The sequence below is a fragment of the Vombatus ursinus genome, unplaced genomic scaffold (genome assembly GCF_900497805.2).
Source record: "Vombatus ursinus unplaced genomic scaffold, bare-nosed wombat genome assembly UNPS02014158.1, whole genome shotgun sequence".
Classification (NCBI taxonomy): Eukaryota; Metazoa; Chordata; class Mammalia; order Diprotodontia; family Vombatidae; genus Vombatus; species Vombatus ursinus.
This window is the reverse complement of record NW_020953936.1, coordinates 1,032,839-1,045,970: the sequence shown is the minus strand read 5'-3', so window position 1 is coordinate 1,045,970 and position 13,132 is coordinate 1,032,839. Positions and strand designations below refer to the sequence as shown.

General features: G+C 38.0%; 1 protein-coding gene across 1 annotated transcript in view; it reads right to left on the bottom strand.

Annotated features, from left to right (window-relative positions):
- The window catches only part of MELK (maternal embryonic leucine zipper kinase), a 104,949-nt gene that overhangs the window by 77,372 nt on the left and 14,445 nt on the right, over positions 1–13,132 (bottom strand). The window contains exon 2 of the mRNA XM_027859072.1: positions 1,409–1,551. The gene's annotated coding sequence lies outside the window, so the exon portion shown is untranslated. The remainder of the gene's footprint in view (positions 1–1,408; positions 1,552–13,132) is intronic.

Sequence of the window (13,132 nt, the reverse complement as noted above, 5' to 3'; positions counted from 1 at the left end):
ACACCATAGATTTGGAGCTGGAAGGAGTAAATGCGGCCCGTCGTATACCACACCCCCATTGTACAGATGAGAAAACTAAGGCCTAGAGAGTTTAAGTGGTCAAAGTCACAGAGGGAATAAAGAGCAAAACTGAAATTTGAGTTTAAGTCTACCTCCAAACCCAGCTGCCCTCTAATCAATCAGTTTTTTGATTAACAAGCAGGGTTGCTTTTTTTTTTCAGCTAATGAAAACTCACCTTCCCAGTGAAAAAAAGAAAGGAAAAAAAAGCTTTGTAACAAACAAACATATTAAAGCGAAACAAATTCCTACATTGGCCATGTTCAAAAAATATCTTTCAATATGCACCTTGAATCCTCTCTTGTCAGGCATGTTTCATTAGGGGTCAGTCCTCTGGAATCCTGGGTGGTCACTGCTCAGCAAGAATGTACTGAGGGCTCATTCTATGTTACACATTATGCTAAATGCTGAGGATATAAATAAAAAGCAAAAACAGTGTCTGCCCTCAGCTTACATTCTAGGGAGACAACATAAATCAGTACATATACAATAAATACAGAATAGATGAAAGGTGACCTTAGAGGGACTGGCAGTAGCAGCTAGGGGACCAGGGAAGTCTTCCTAGAGAAGATGGATTTTGAGCTGAAGCCCTCCATGCCATCAACCCCTCAATCTGCAATTGATGAACCTTGAAAACTGTCTGAGGATGTACTTACCAGCACTGTAATATGATACTCCTTATACTCAGTCCTTGCACAAATAGTCCCCTGTATCTGTAATATACTCCTCTCCCTCTCCTAGAGTCTCTAGCTTCCTTAAAAGCATAGCTCAATTGACAACTTCTACATGAAGTATCTCTTGATCTCCTGAGTTTTTAGCACTCTCTTCTTCTTGATAGGACTTTGCATTAGTGTACTTTAAGATTATTTACCTTGCACACTTGTATTCCTCCCATAGAATATAAGTTCTTTGCAAGCAGGAGTTTGTTTCATTTCTTTGCAAACCCAGGTAGAAACTGAACCAGTTACTGTTACACTCATTTGCCTAGTGAAACACCAGTAAATATATTCTTTTTTTCCTGGAAAGACGTAAAAATAAATCAAGTACTTTCTTCTCGGCCTTTGAGACCCCATACTCTAGCAAAATACTTTGCTTTTTAATCTCTTCATCTCCCCTCCCCAGTGTTTCTAATTACTTCTCTCTGCTACACACCATTTAGCAATGTGGGTGGTTAACAACTTCTCCATATTTTTCCAGTTTTAAGAGATAAAGTAAATGTTTAAAGAGTAAATGAATAAACAGACTTTCAGGAAACAAAGATAAATCTAGCTGGATTCTGAGGAAACATCAGACTCATGTCCTTGGTAAAGAGAGGGAGGGAAAGGGGAGAAGGGACTAAGGAATCATTACCTTTCACCTGAAACCCAGATGGAATTCAGCAGCACAACATTCCACAATACTTCAGTTCCACAATCTTTTCTGATGACCTTATGGATATATTCCCTCTCTCACTTCCAGGCACTTCAGCAGCTTCCATCTGACTTCTCAGCTTCCTACAAAGCCAAAAGATGGAGCAGGGGTTAGGTTAAAATACCGTGGGGAGTTGAGGAAGGGAACAGTGGGATATTTCTGCCTCAAAGCAGCAGGCATCTGGATCTCTTTGGCAACATCTGTAAGAGGCATGACTGAGGGAGATCTTTGGTAGTATAGTAGATGGCTCAAGAAGCCTGTCTCAGTTACTTACTAGTTATGAGATCATTGATCCATTAAAGGAGATTGAGAAGTGGCCAAACAGTTAAGAGAAGAACTGGGGAAAAGTAAAATCATGAAAACCTAGAGAGGAGAGTATCTAGGAGGAGATGGTCATCAACAGTGTCAAAGGCTGCAGAGAGGCATTCAAGATACATTATGGTTATTGGGTATGAAACACTAAAGAAAACAGACTCACAGCTCTCCATCCTGAAGTCTCACTCTAGCCCAGGAACTCACTAATTGAAAGTCCCCTCCATCCTTTCCACCCATCCTTATTGTGTGGTTCTCCCTAGCTCCTCCATTCAACTGCTCTTTCATGCTTCTGCAGCAGTGCTCAGTTAAGAAAAACAAACAAACAAAAAACCCTCTGTATTGTAGAAGTCCATCTCACCACTTACACTCCTGCAACCATACCAGGCTCAGCCCCAGGTGAGAAAAAAGCCACTTTCTCTCCAGGACCACAACCCAGGAACCCACAGCCAGGCTCAAAACATTTCCAGGCAGGAGTCCATTTCAAAAATGGGGTAGATGAAAATAAAATGACATCATTTGTAAAGGATTAGCAAACCTTAAAGCAATATCTAATTTTGAGGCAGCTAAATGGCACAATGGATAGTAGAGCTAGGATGGGAATCCGAAGGAGTGTCCATAAATTGGGGAATGGCTGAACAAGTTATGGCACCAATGTTTTGGAATACTATTGTGCTGCACTCTTAGCATAATGACCAACCATGATTCCAAAGGACTAATGATGGAACATATTTGCCTATGAATAGAGAGGTGAAGGATTCAGAATGCAGAATAAAACAAAATATTTTTTGGACATCATCAATGTGGAAATTTGTTTTGATTGAGTACACATGTTTGTAATGGGCTTTGTTTTTCTTTTGTTCTCAAATGGGGGTGGGGGGAGTGAGAGGGGTAGGTGAGAAGGCATGTGATAACATGAAAGTTAGCATTTATAAGTTTTTCATTGTACTTCTATTAAGCCTCTAATTATCCAGAAATACTAACCTAGAAAAAATATTTGGAAAAAACGACATACTTTCAATAATATTTCTAGGCAAATTCTTAGCTATTTGTAACGATAGACATATGCTCAACATGGAAAAGAGATTTTTAGCCTATTGATCATTGCTAATGAGTATATTTATGTGATAAACTTATTAAAATGGTTAAAAAAAATTCTTCTACCAATATAACAACTGTATATTTTAGTTCTCTTTAAAACTTTTAGCACAGAGAAGGGTGCAGTGGATAGAGCATGGGGCCTGAATCAGGAAGATCTGAGTTGAAATCCGGCCCCAGACACTTATTAGCTGTGTGACCCAAGTGGCAAGTCACTTAACCTCTATTTGCCTCAGTTCCTCATCTGTAAAACAGGGACACACTGAAGAAGTAAATGGCAAACCACTCCAGTATCTTTGTCAAGAAGACCCCATGGACAGAAGTCCGTGTAATAATTTGAGGGAATCAATAAGATCTAGACCAATTCTACATTTAGTCATCTTTATACATGTAGATCTGTTAAAGCCTGAGGTGACCTCACCCTGAAGCCACCTACCACGTCTGCTGCCTGCTCCCTCTGGAGCTCCCGGTCTTGCATTGGTGAGTTTCTCCTGCAGACTCCATTTTATAGAAGGCCCAGGTCAGTCTGCCTTCATTCTCCTTCTAGAACTGCTCTGATCTTTCTGGACTGTTTTTCTTTTTGCTTAAATTTTTATTCCCACTGTTTTGTTCAATGCCTGACACATAGTAAGTGCTTAAGAAATGCTTTATGTACAGTTATCCCTTCCACTTCATGGGGGGTAGGGGCACAGTGCCCCTGCAATCTGGAAAATCTGTGTAAAATTTTTTGGCCTTCCCTTCATACCAGAGAAGTCTGAATTTTTTCTTTTTCTTTTGTGTGATGTTTACAGTATGTTATTATAAAATTTGGGTTGATATTATACAATACTATATATTTCTTATGCTGATCCACAATATATCAAAACCTCGATGGGGAAAGTCTTGATGTGGAAGGGAACTGTATATCTATTCTATATTCTCTCACTCTAAAAAAAAATATATATATATATACACACACACATGCACATATACGTCTCTGTGTGTATAGATACATATATACATGTATATATGTATGTGTGTATATACTCCCTTTCATCAGTTCCCCTGGGTTTAAATATAATCACTATGATGAATTCAGATCAATATATCAAGTCCTAGTCTCTCTCCAAAACTCTGGTCTTGCATCACTGACTCTCTTTTAGCTATTTCCCACTAATTATGGCTGTAGGCATCTCAAGCTCAACATGTCCAAAACAGAACTCCAAATGCATTCCTCTTCCTAACTTCCCTATTTCTATTGAGGACCACAGTATGAGCAATACCTTAATCCTGATCCCTGCCCTACACCCACACAAGTCAGGCTAGTTTTTAAGACTTTAAAACGTGATAGGTTCAGGAGACTAAAGACTGTTGACATCACTTCTTGGTCACCAGAGTGCAAAACAGTCACAAGGAGCTCTTGGAGCTTTCTGACAATTGGTTGGTAGAAAACCATAGGTGACAGGCGAAGGAGCTTCACTCTGCTGAATCACTTAAGATGCCCTTAATGCCTATCCTTATATCCTTTTCCTACTAAGCAAATCTCCTTTCCTTGAGTTTTGAAAGACCCAAGAGTGTCTCATTCTATTCTAATATTAAACCTAACTTACCAGGCCTGAATCAGGCCCAACTCAGAACAAGGGCACCACCATTTTCCCAGATACTCAGATTTAAAACTTTAGCATCAAACTCAACTCTTCACTCTTCCTTACCTACTCTATCCAGTAAGTTACAAGTCCTGACAGTTCTATTCTACAAAATCTTTTTATTTATTTCCTTATCTCCACTAACATGGCTACCACCCTAGCTCAGACCCTCATCACTTCTTGCTTTGCCTATTATAATAACCTCTTAATTGGTATCCTGACCTTGTCTCTCCCTCCCCAATACCTCTTCCATACAGTTGCCAAAGTGATATTCCTAAACCATAAGTCTGAGCATGTCACATTCATGCTCAAAAAGTTCCAAGGGTCCCTTTTACCTCTAGGATAAAAAATAAACTCTGTTTAACATTTAAAATTCTTCACAACCTGGCTCCAACTTACCTTTCCAGGATTATTACACATTATTCTCTTTCCTGCACTCTATGATCTAGCCATTGATGAGGAATTATGAGAACCTTGGAGGGAAATGATCACTCCCTCCTAGAGTTTGTGATAGTGTAATATAGATAGATGGATAGCCATCTAATATGCAGAACAGATGGCCTGAATGTAGCATGATGTCAGATAGATATCAGATCTGACAAAAAGAGGAGAGCCATGGCTGCACCAGCCTAGCAGAGAAGGGGCAGCAGGCAAGATGAAGCCCAGCACTACCATTCTTTCACTCCATCTCCAAGAAAAGTATATGGCTAAAATTATATCTATTTATCATACATTAAATATTTGTAGTCCAGGAGTTTGATGCCTTTTTAGGGGTCAGGGAAAAAAATAAACTAACTTTCCCCAGTCACTCTAAAAAGGGCAATAGCTTCCCCTCACCAGTTAGTCAATAAGTATTTATTAAGCATCTACTACGCCAGGCACCCTCCTAGGTGTTGGGGATACAAAAAGAGGGAAAAGACAGTCCCTACCCTCAAGGAGCTCACAATCTAATGGAGATGACAACAAGAAAACAAATATGTACAAACAAGCTACATGCAGGATAAACAGGAAATAATCAATAAAGGGAAAGCACTAGAATCAAAGATGGGTTTGAGGTTTCCTGTAGAGATTGGGATTTTAGCTGAAACTTGAAGGAAGTCAGAAAATCCAGGAGGCAGAGATGAGGAGGGAGAGTCTTCCAGGAATTGGAGACAGCCAGAGAAAATGCCCAAAGCTGAGAGATGCAGCATCCTGCTCATGGAACAACCAAGAGGCCAGTGTCACTGGACTGAAGAATATGTGGTGAGGAGTAAGGGTAAGAAGACTGGAAAGGTAAAAAGCAGCTGGGTTATGCAGGGCTTTGAATGTCAAACACAGGATTTTTGAGGTGATAGGGAGGCACAGGAGTTTGCTGAGTTGGGGAGAGAGGAGACTGTATGACCTGACTTGCACTTTAGGAAAATCACTTTGGTGGCACAGTGGAGGATGCTTTAGAGGGGAAAAAGACTTGTGGCAGGCAAACCCACCAGCATCTCCCTCCTTTCAAAGGCTTAGCACACACCAATCTATTTATCTGAAGAAACAGTAAACAGAAATAGGGAAAGTTATACAGATTAGAATATATGAAAGAATATACAAGAGTAGATAACCTCTTATCATGAAAGCAATATAAAAATCAGCTCAATCAACTAGAGAATGATTGGAGATATTCTCAGTCATGGGATGGGAGGTAGTCTAGACACTGAGACTCAAAGGACATGGTGGGGGCCAGCTTTCCCACATGTCTATGACGCCAGGAAATTTCCTATCTGCCACTCAAAAATTCATGCCTTATCTATCTCAAACTACACCTCTCTCTATCTGTTCCTGTCTCTGTCTTTCTCTCTCTCTCTGTCTCTGTATCTCTACCTTTCTCTGTCTCTGTTTCTCTCTCCATCTGTCTCTCTGTGTCTCTCTCTGTCTCTCTCTCTGTCTGTCTGTCTCTCTCTGTCTGTCTCTGTCTGTCTGTCTGTCTGTCTCTCTCTCTCTCTCTGTCTCTCTCACTCCAGAGTCTCCCCAAACTATTTCAGGGGTTAGAAGTCTCTCAGCCAATCATGAGACATATCTCCCATCCTCCCTCAATATCACAGTGCTGACCTTCAGAATACCCACTCTGTGCTTAGGGAACCTGGATAGAATGGGGTTCAGGATACACTGAGAAAATCTAGAACCAGTCATTAAAAGGATTGTTAATAGACATTTAGAAAATGAAATGGTGATTATAAACAGCCAGCACAACTTTATCAAGAACAGATAAAAAAATGCCAAACTAAGCATATTTCTTTTTCTTTTTCTTTTTTTTTGGACAGGGCTACTCAACTAGAAAATCAAGGGAATGTTGTAGAGACAGTTTATCAAGATTTTTATTTGGTTTACTTTAGTTTCATTGGTGACTTCTGTTTTAATTTATTAATTTTATTAATAAGCATTTCCCTCTCTCCCACCTCATTCCCATCGTTTAGGCAAAGAAAAACAACAACTTTGTAACCAATATTCATAGTGAAGCAACTGAATTTCCACATCCACCACATTCAAAGATGTATGTCTCATTCTACATGCATCTTGAGACCACAAACATTCTGTCAGGCCTTGGGTAGCATACTTAATCATTTGTCCCCTGGAATCTTGGTTGGTCATTACATTGATCAATGTTCTGAAGTCTTTCAAAGTCATTTGTCTTTATAATGTTGTTATTATAGCATAAATTGCTCTCCTGGTTCTGCTCATTTCACTCTGTATCAACTCATACAAGGTTTCCCAGGTTTCTCTGAAACTATTATTTCCATCATTGCTTAAGGCACAATAGTATTACATTGCATTAATATATCATAATTTGTCTGCCAACTTCCCAATTGAAAGGAAACCCCTTCGTTTCCAGTTGCCACAACAAAAAGAATTGCTGTAAATATTTTTGTATATAGGTAATTTTTTTCTTTCTTTGATATCTTGGTATATAGGTTTATTAGTAATATTAATCGATCAACAGCTATGCACTATTTAATCAACCAAGTAATAAATGTTTATTAAGTATCTACTATGTGCCAGGTTTGAGGGATGCAAAAAGAAGCAAAAGACAGTTCCTTCCCTCAAGGCACTTACAATCTAAAATGGGAGAAAATGTGCAAACAAATACATACAAAGGAATCTATATACAGGATAAATAGAAAATAATTAAATGAGGGAAGGCATTAGAATTAAGAGGGGCTGGGAAAGACTACTTGTAAAAGATAGGATTTTAGTTGGGATTTAAAGGAAGTCAGGAAAGTCAATAAGCAGAGTTGAGGAGGGGGAGCATTCAAAACATGGAGGACAGCCAGAGAAAATGTCCTGACCTGAAATATGGAGTTTTGTTTTGTTTTGTTTTGATATCACATTAATTTCCAAACATTCACTGTCCTCTACCCAGCATGCTTTTCCTTACAATGAAAATTTCAAAAGAAGAAATAGTTCAGCAAAATTAACTGACCCATTGACCAAGTCTAGTAGCATAAGCAATGATCCATAACCATAGCACTCCACATCTCCAATGAAAGGAAGGAGCTGCTTTTTCTCATCTCTTAGCAAAGGTTAAACTTGGTCATTATAATTGCAAGCCATTTAACTGATAAGTCAGGATTCCTTTGGGGTATGGTTTATACCAGAGGGCTACTAAAATCCCTTCTAGCTGTAAAATTTTGTGATTCTTTGATCGTTTGTGCCGCAAGTAACCTTATTCCTTTCAATATTTTTTCTCTCATTTAATCTTAGCACTAAAATTGTGATTTCGCGTATCCTCAATGAGGTTGTCAGGTCCTTATATACAGAGTTAATGTTCATCCCAGACCCTCTTAGGGCAAATGATTTTGAACAGTGTAAAGGAAAGCTTACTATAATTTGTGTTCTCTAAACTAGAAATGTCCAAAAGCTTTATAATCAGCAGCTAAAGTACCATGGATAAAGGACAGGACTTACAGTTAGAAAGACCAGAGTTCAAATCTGGTCTCAGATACTTACTAGCTGTGTGACCCTGGGCAAGTCACTTAGCCTCTACCTCAGTTTCCTTATCTGTAAAATGGAGGTAGCTCCTTCCAAGGAGCAAGTGTCTTTTAATTTCATGGCTGTAGTCACCATCTGCAGTGATCTTTGAGCTCAAGAATATAAAGTTTGACACTGTTTCTATTTCTTCTCTATTTGCCAGGAAGTGATGGGAGCAGTTGCCAAGATCTTAGTTTTGTTTGTAAAATGCTTAGCACAGTGCCTGGCATATAGTAAGTACTATATAAATATTAGCTATTATTATTATAATTACTATTATCATCACTGTCCTGAATGGGGAAGGGGCACTCAGAAGACAAAGAGATACTATTGGTTGATGGACTATTTCAGCTAAGTAATTGACCTACAGCTATGACATAAGATTGGAAATTACAACATCCCTAAAATAAACTTAGACCAAGCATACTCCCACCTTAATTAGAGATTCTTAACCTCTGGTCTAATAACTTGTTTTTAGTCCTATGCATTTTATTTTATGCATTTAAAAATATCATTTGGAGAAGGGGTCCAAAGGTTTCATCAGACTTCCAGAATGATCTGTGCTTTAAGTTACGTCAGTACAGGACGGTCTATACAGTGCAAAGAGCAAGGATCTGGAGTCCAGGGCCTGAGCTCAAACCCCACCTTTGCCATTTATAGTAAATACTCAGTGTGTGACCTTGAGAAAAGCACTGCACCCATAGTACATGAGTTTCTTCATGTGTAAAACAAAGAAATTGGACCCGATAACCTCTAAGTTTCCTTCTAGCTCAGAATCTAAGATACTAAGATTTTATTCTCCCCTTTGCCTGGATGACAAACATTTCTTGCTCATACAGTGAAAAGGGAACCTCCCCTACCATATTCCTGGTTTCTCTCTCTAAACCAGGTTTATGCATGACTAAACAAAAGAACCTCTATTCTGTGGCTGGCAGCTTGTGCATAACATAATTCCACATGATTTTCACAGGCACTTAGAAAATGCTGGACAGTGGAGTAGAAGCAGCAGAATACTAGCTTGTGTTGGCAATCCTAAGTGAACCACACTCCCAAATGGGGAGTAACCTTGTGTATAATATCACTTTCCCATTGGCATTGTGTGTGAATACAAAGAGCAGGGCACTTTGTCCCCAGTGTAAAGTCAGAGGTTTTTATTTTACAAGTTTAGGTGAACATAGGTGATATGTTATGGCTAGAATCCAAATTCCAGCTACTACCAATGTCTGGCTAATGTTGTATCTCAGATTAGCAAACACACACTTGTAAAACTGGTAGCATTAAATTAGCACCACTCTAAACCAGCAATTTTTAGTACTTTAGTATATAAATATATATATATATTTAGTATTTTAGTATATAAATATATATATTTATAAAATTTTCCCCTAATTACATGTAAAAACAATTTTAACATTCTTTTTTTTTAAGTTTTGAGTTTCAAATTCTATCCCTTCCTTGCTCCTCTTACCCTTCCCTGAGATGGTAAGCAATCTGATATAAGTTATACACATGTGATCATGTAAAACATTTCTGTATTAGTCATTTTGTATGAGGAGATGAAGGAAAGAAGGAAGGATCAAAGGAAGAAGGAAAGAAAAAAGAAATTAAGAAAAGAAGGAAGGAAGTATGCTTTAATATGTATTCAGACAACTTCAGTTCTTTCTCTGGAGGCAGATAGTATTTTTCATCATGAGTCTTTGGAATTGTCTTGGATCATTGTATTGCTGAGAATAGTAAGTCATTCACAGTTGATCATCATATAATATTGCTGTTACTATGAATAATGTTCTCTTGGTTCTTCTCATTTCACTTTGTATCATTTCACTTTGTAAAAGTCTTTCCAACGTTTTCTGAAATCATTTTGCTTGTCATTTCTTATGGCACAATAATATTCCATTACAATCATATAGCACAACTTTTTCAGCCATTTCCCAGTTGTTGGGCATCCCCTCAATTTCCAATTCTAGTCACCACAAAAAGAGCTGCTATAAATATTTTTGTACAAATAGGTTCTTTAACTTTTTTTTTCTTTTTTAAATCTCTTTGGGATACAGACCTAACAGGGTATTGCTGATCAAAGTGAATGCATAGTTTTATAGTCCTTTGGGCATAGTTCCAAATTGTTCTCCAGAATGGTTGGATCAATTCACAACTCCACCAACAGTGCATTAGTGTCCCAGTTTTCCCACATCCCCTCCAACATTTATTATTTTAGCCAGAGTTGTTTTAATTTGCATTTCTCTAACCAATAGTACTTCCAAAAAATGCAAATAATACTATGTGAGTACTTTCTTAGAGACAAGTAGTTGAAGTAGTGGATAGATTGGTGGAGTTAGAGTCAGGAAGACCTGTGTCAAATCCTTCCCCAGAAACTTACTAGCTATGTATTGATGTTGTTATTGTTTAGTTGTGTCCAACTCTATGTGACATCATGGACTATGGCACACTACTATCTTCCACTATCTCTTGAAGTCTGTCCAAGCTCATGTTCACTATTTCCATAATACCATCTATTCATCTCATTCTTTGCCATTCCCTTTTCTTTTTGCCTTCAATCTTTCCCAACATTAGGGTCTTTTCCAATGAGTCCCATCTTCTCATTATATGGCCAAAGTATTTAAGCTTCAGCTTCAGTATTTGACCTTCAAGTGATTAGTCTGAATTAGTTTATTTAAATATTGACTGATTCAATCTCCTTGCTGCCCAAGGGATTCAAAGTTCTTCTCTTGCAACATAATTCAAAAGCATCGATTCTTCAGTGCTCAGCTTTCGTTATAGTCTAACTCTTACAGCCATACCTTATCACTGGAAAAACCATAGGGTTGACTATTTGGACCTTTGTCAGAGAGGTGATATCTCTGCTTTTTAGTATGCTGTCCAGGTTTGCATAGTTTTCCTTCCAAGGAGCAAGTGTCTTTTAATTTCACGGCTGCAGTCACCATCTGCAGTGTTTTGGCTATGGAACCTCAGAATTCCCACTTTGCACTATCTCTAGTTCTTTTAAGCAAGGGACTATTTCATTTTTGTCTTTCTCTTTCCAGGACCTAGCATAGTGCCTAGAGAAATTTTTTGGTAGGGGAGGGTATAGATCAGTGGTTTTCTTAGGGAATCTGTAGGGAACACCATAAGTGGATATTCATTTCATTGATGTAGACTGGCAATTTATCTGCAATTTATAGTCTTAGAAATTTACCTAAGGATACTGATGGGTCACATTGCCAGTATGCATGAGAGGAAATACTTGAACCCTACTGATTCTGAGACTGCTCTATCTGAGGATGGCTTTTTATCCCCTATGCCACACTGACTCTCATATAAGTCTTACATATAGTAGACACTTTAAAAATGTGAATTGAAATGAAGCCAGGATGAAAAAGGTGCCCTAAAATCAAATTACAAAAGTCAGAAGCATTTCTGACCCCTATTTCTTAGAGTCTTAGACTAATTGCCTCCAATAAGGGTGGGAACAGCATCTGTATGATTGCTCTCCTTCTGCCATGGTGATAATCTCTCTGATTTCCATTGCTCATAAAAGCATGACTTTCATTGAGGGCATGTGTCTTATTCCTATATGGAAACAACCTTGTCTTAAAATATTAGTTAGGCAATGACAACTATTACAAACAGATATTTTGGTTAAACCCAGTAAGCAAGAAAATAATCTCTGATGGACCTTTTTCAGGTTTTATGTTTTCTAGAATGTTAATTTATCTCAAAGTTTAGACTTTAGCTTTAACATATATCATATATACTACGAACTTCTCATCATTCAAAACATCAAATGAGGACAATTTTGGCTTGTACTGGTCTATGTTAGAGTGAAGAATTTCTCAGCTAAGGGCTACTCAAATAAATGAAGGGCAGTTAAATATAAACACTTTTTTTAAAATAACTGAAGATGGCACTAAAGAGTCAGTTATAAGATACTGAAAGGAGACCATCCCCTGATTTCAAATGTAAGCACCTTATTTAAAAAAAAAATTCAAGAAAGCCATCAAAAGAAGTCTTTAACTTATAAGCAGGTGGTGCCAAAAGTCCATTTGTATATCAATAGTTTAAAACTTGCAATGAATGCATTTTTCTCACAGAAACAAAGTTTAAATTGCTGATCAGGTTCACAAGTCAGCCCACAAAGGCCCACTTCCTGAGATCATAGATCTAGCTAGAGTTTAAGTTCAACTTTCAAGTCCTTGCTTGTGACCAAATTATTTAACCTCTCTGGTCCTTAGTTTCCTCATCTGTAAAACAAGGGATTGTACTCTACAACCTCTAAGAACCTCTCTGCCTCTAAATAGATGATCCTAGGATCTTATTAAGCACCTATTAAGGTACTAAGTACCTATTAAGATCTTATTAAGAACCAGTCAACTGGGATAAAATGACAAAAACTAAACAGCTTCAAAGAGCTTAATAGGGTGTCCTAGAAATCTGAGTGCAGTTTTAAGCTACTAAAGCTTAAGCCTAGCACATTTAAGCTTTAGTAGTTTAAAACTACACTAAGACTTTTGGGATGGGACATTTGTATCCTATTGGGAGGATAATTATGAAAGCCTGCCTATTACCCACAGTTGAGAAAATATAAGCAATATAGAAAATAAAAACAAAGTAATTGCGGGGTGGGTACTCATAATTGAAA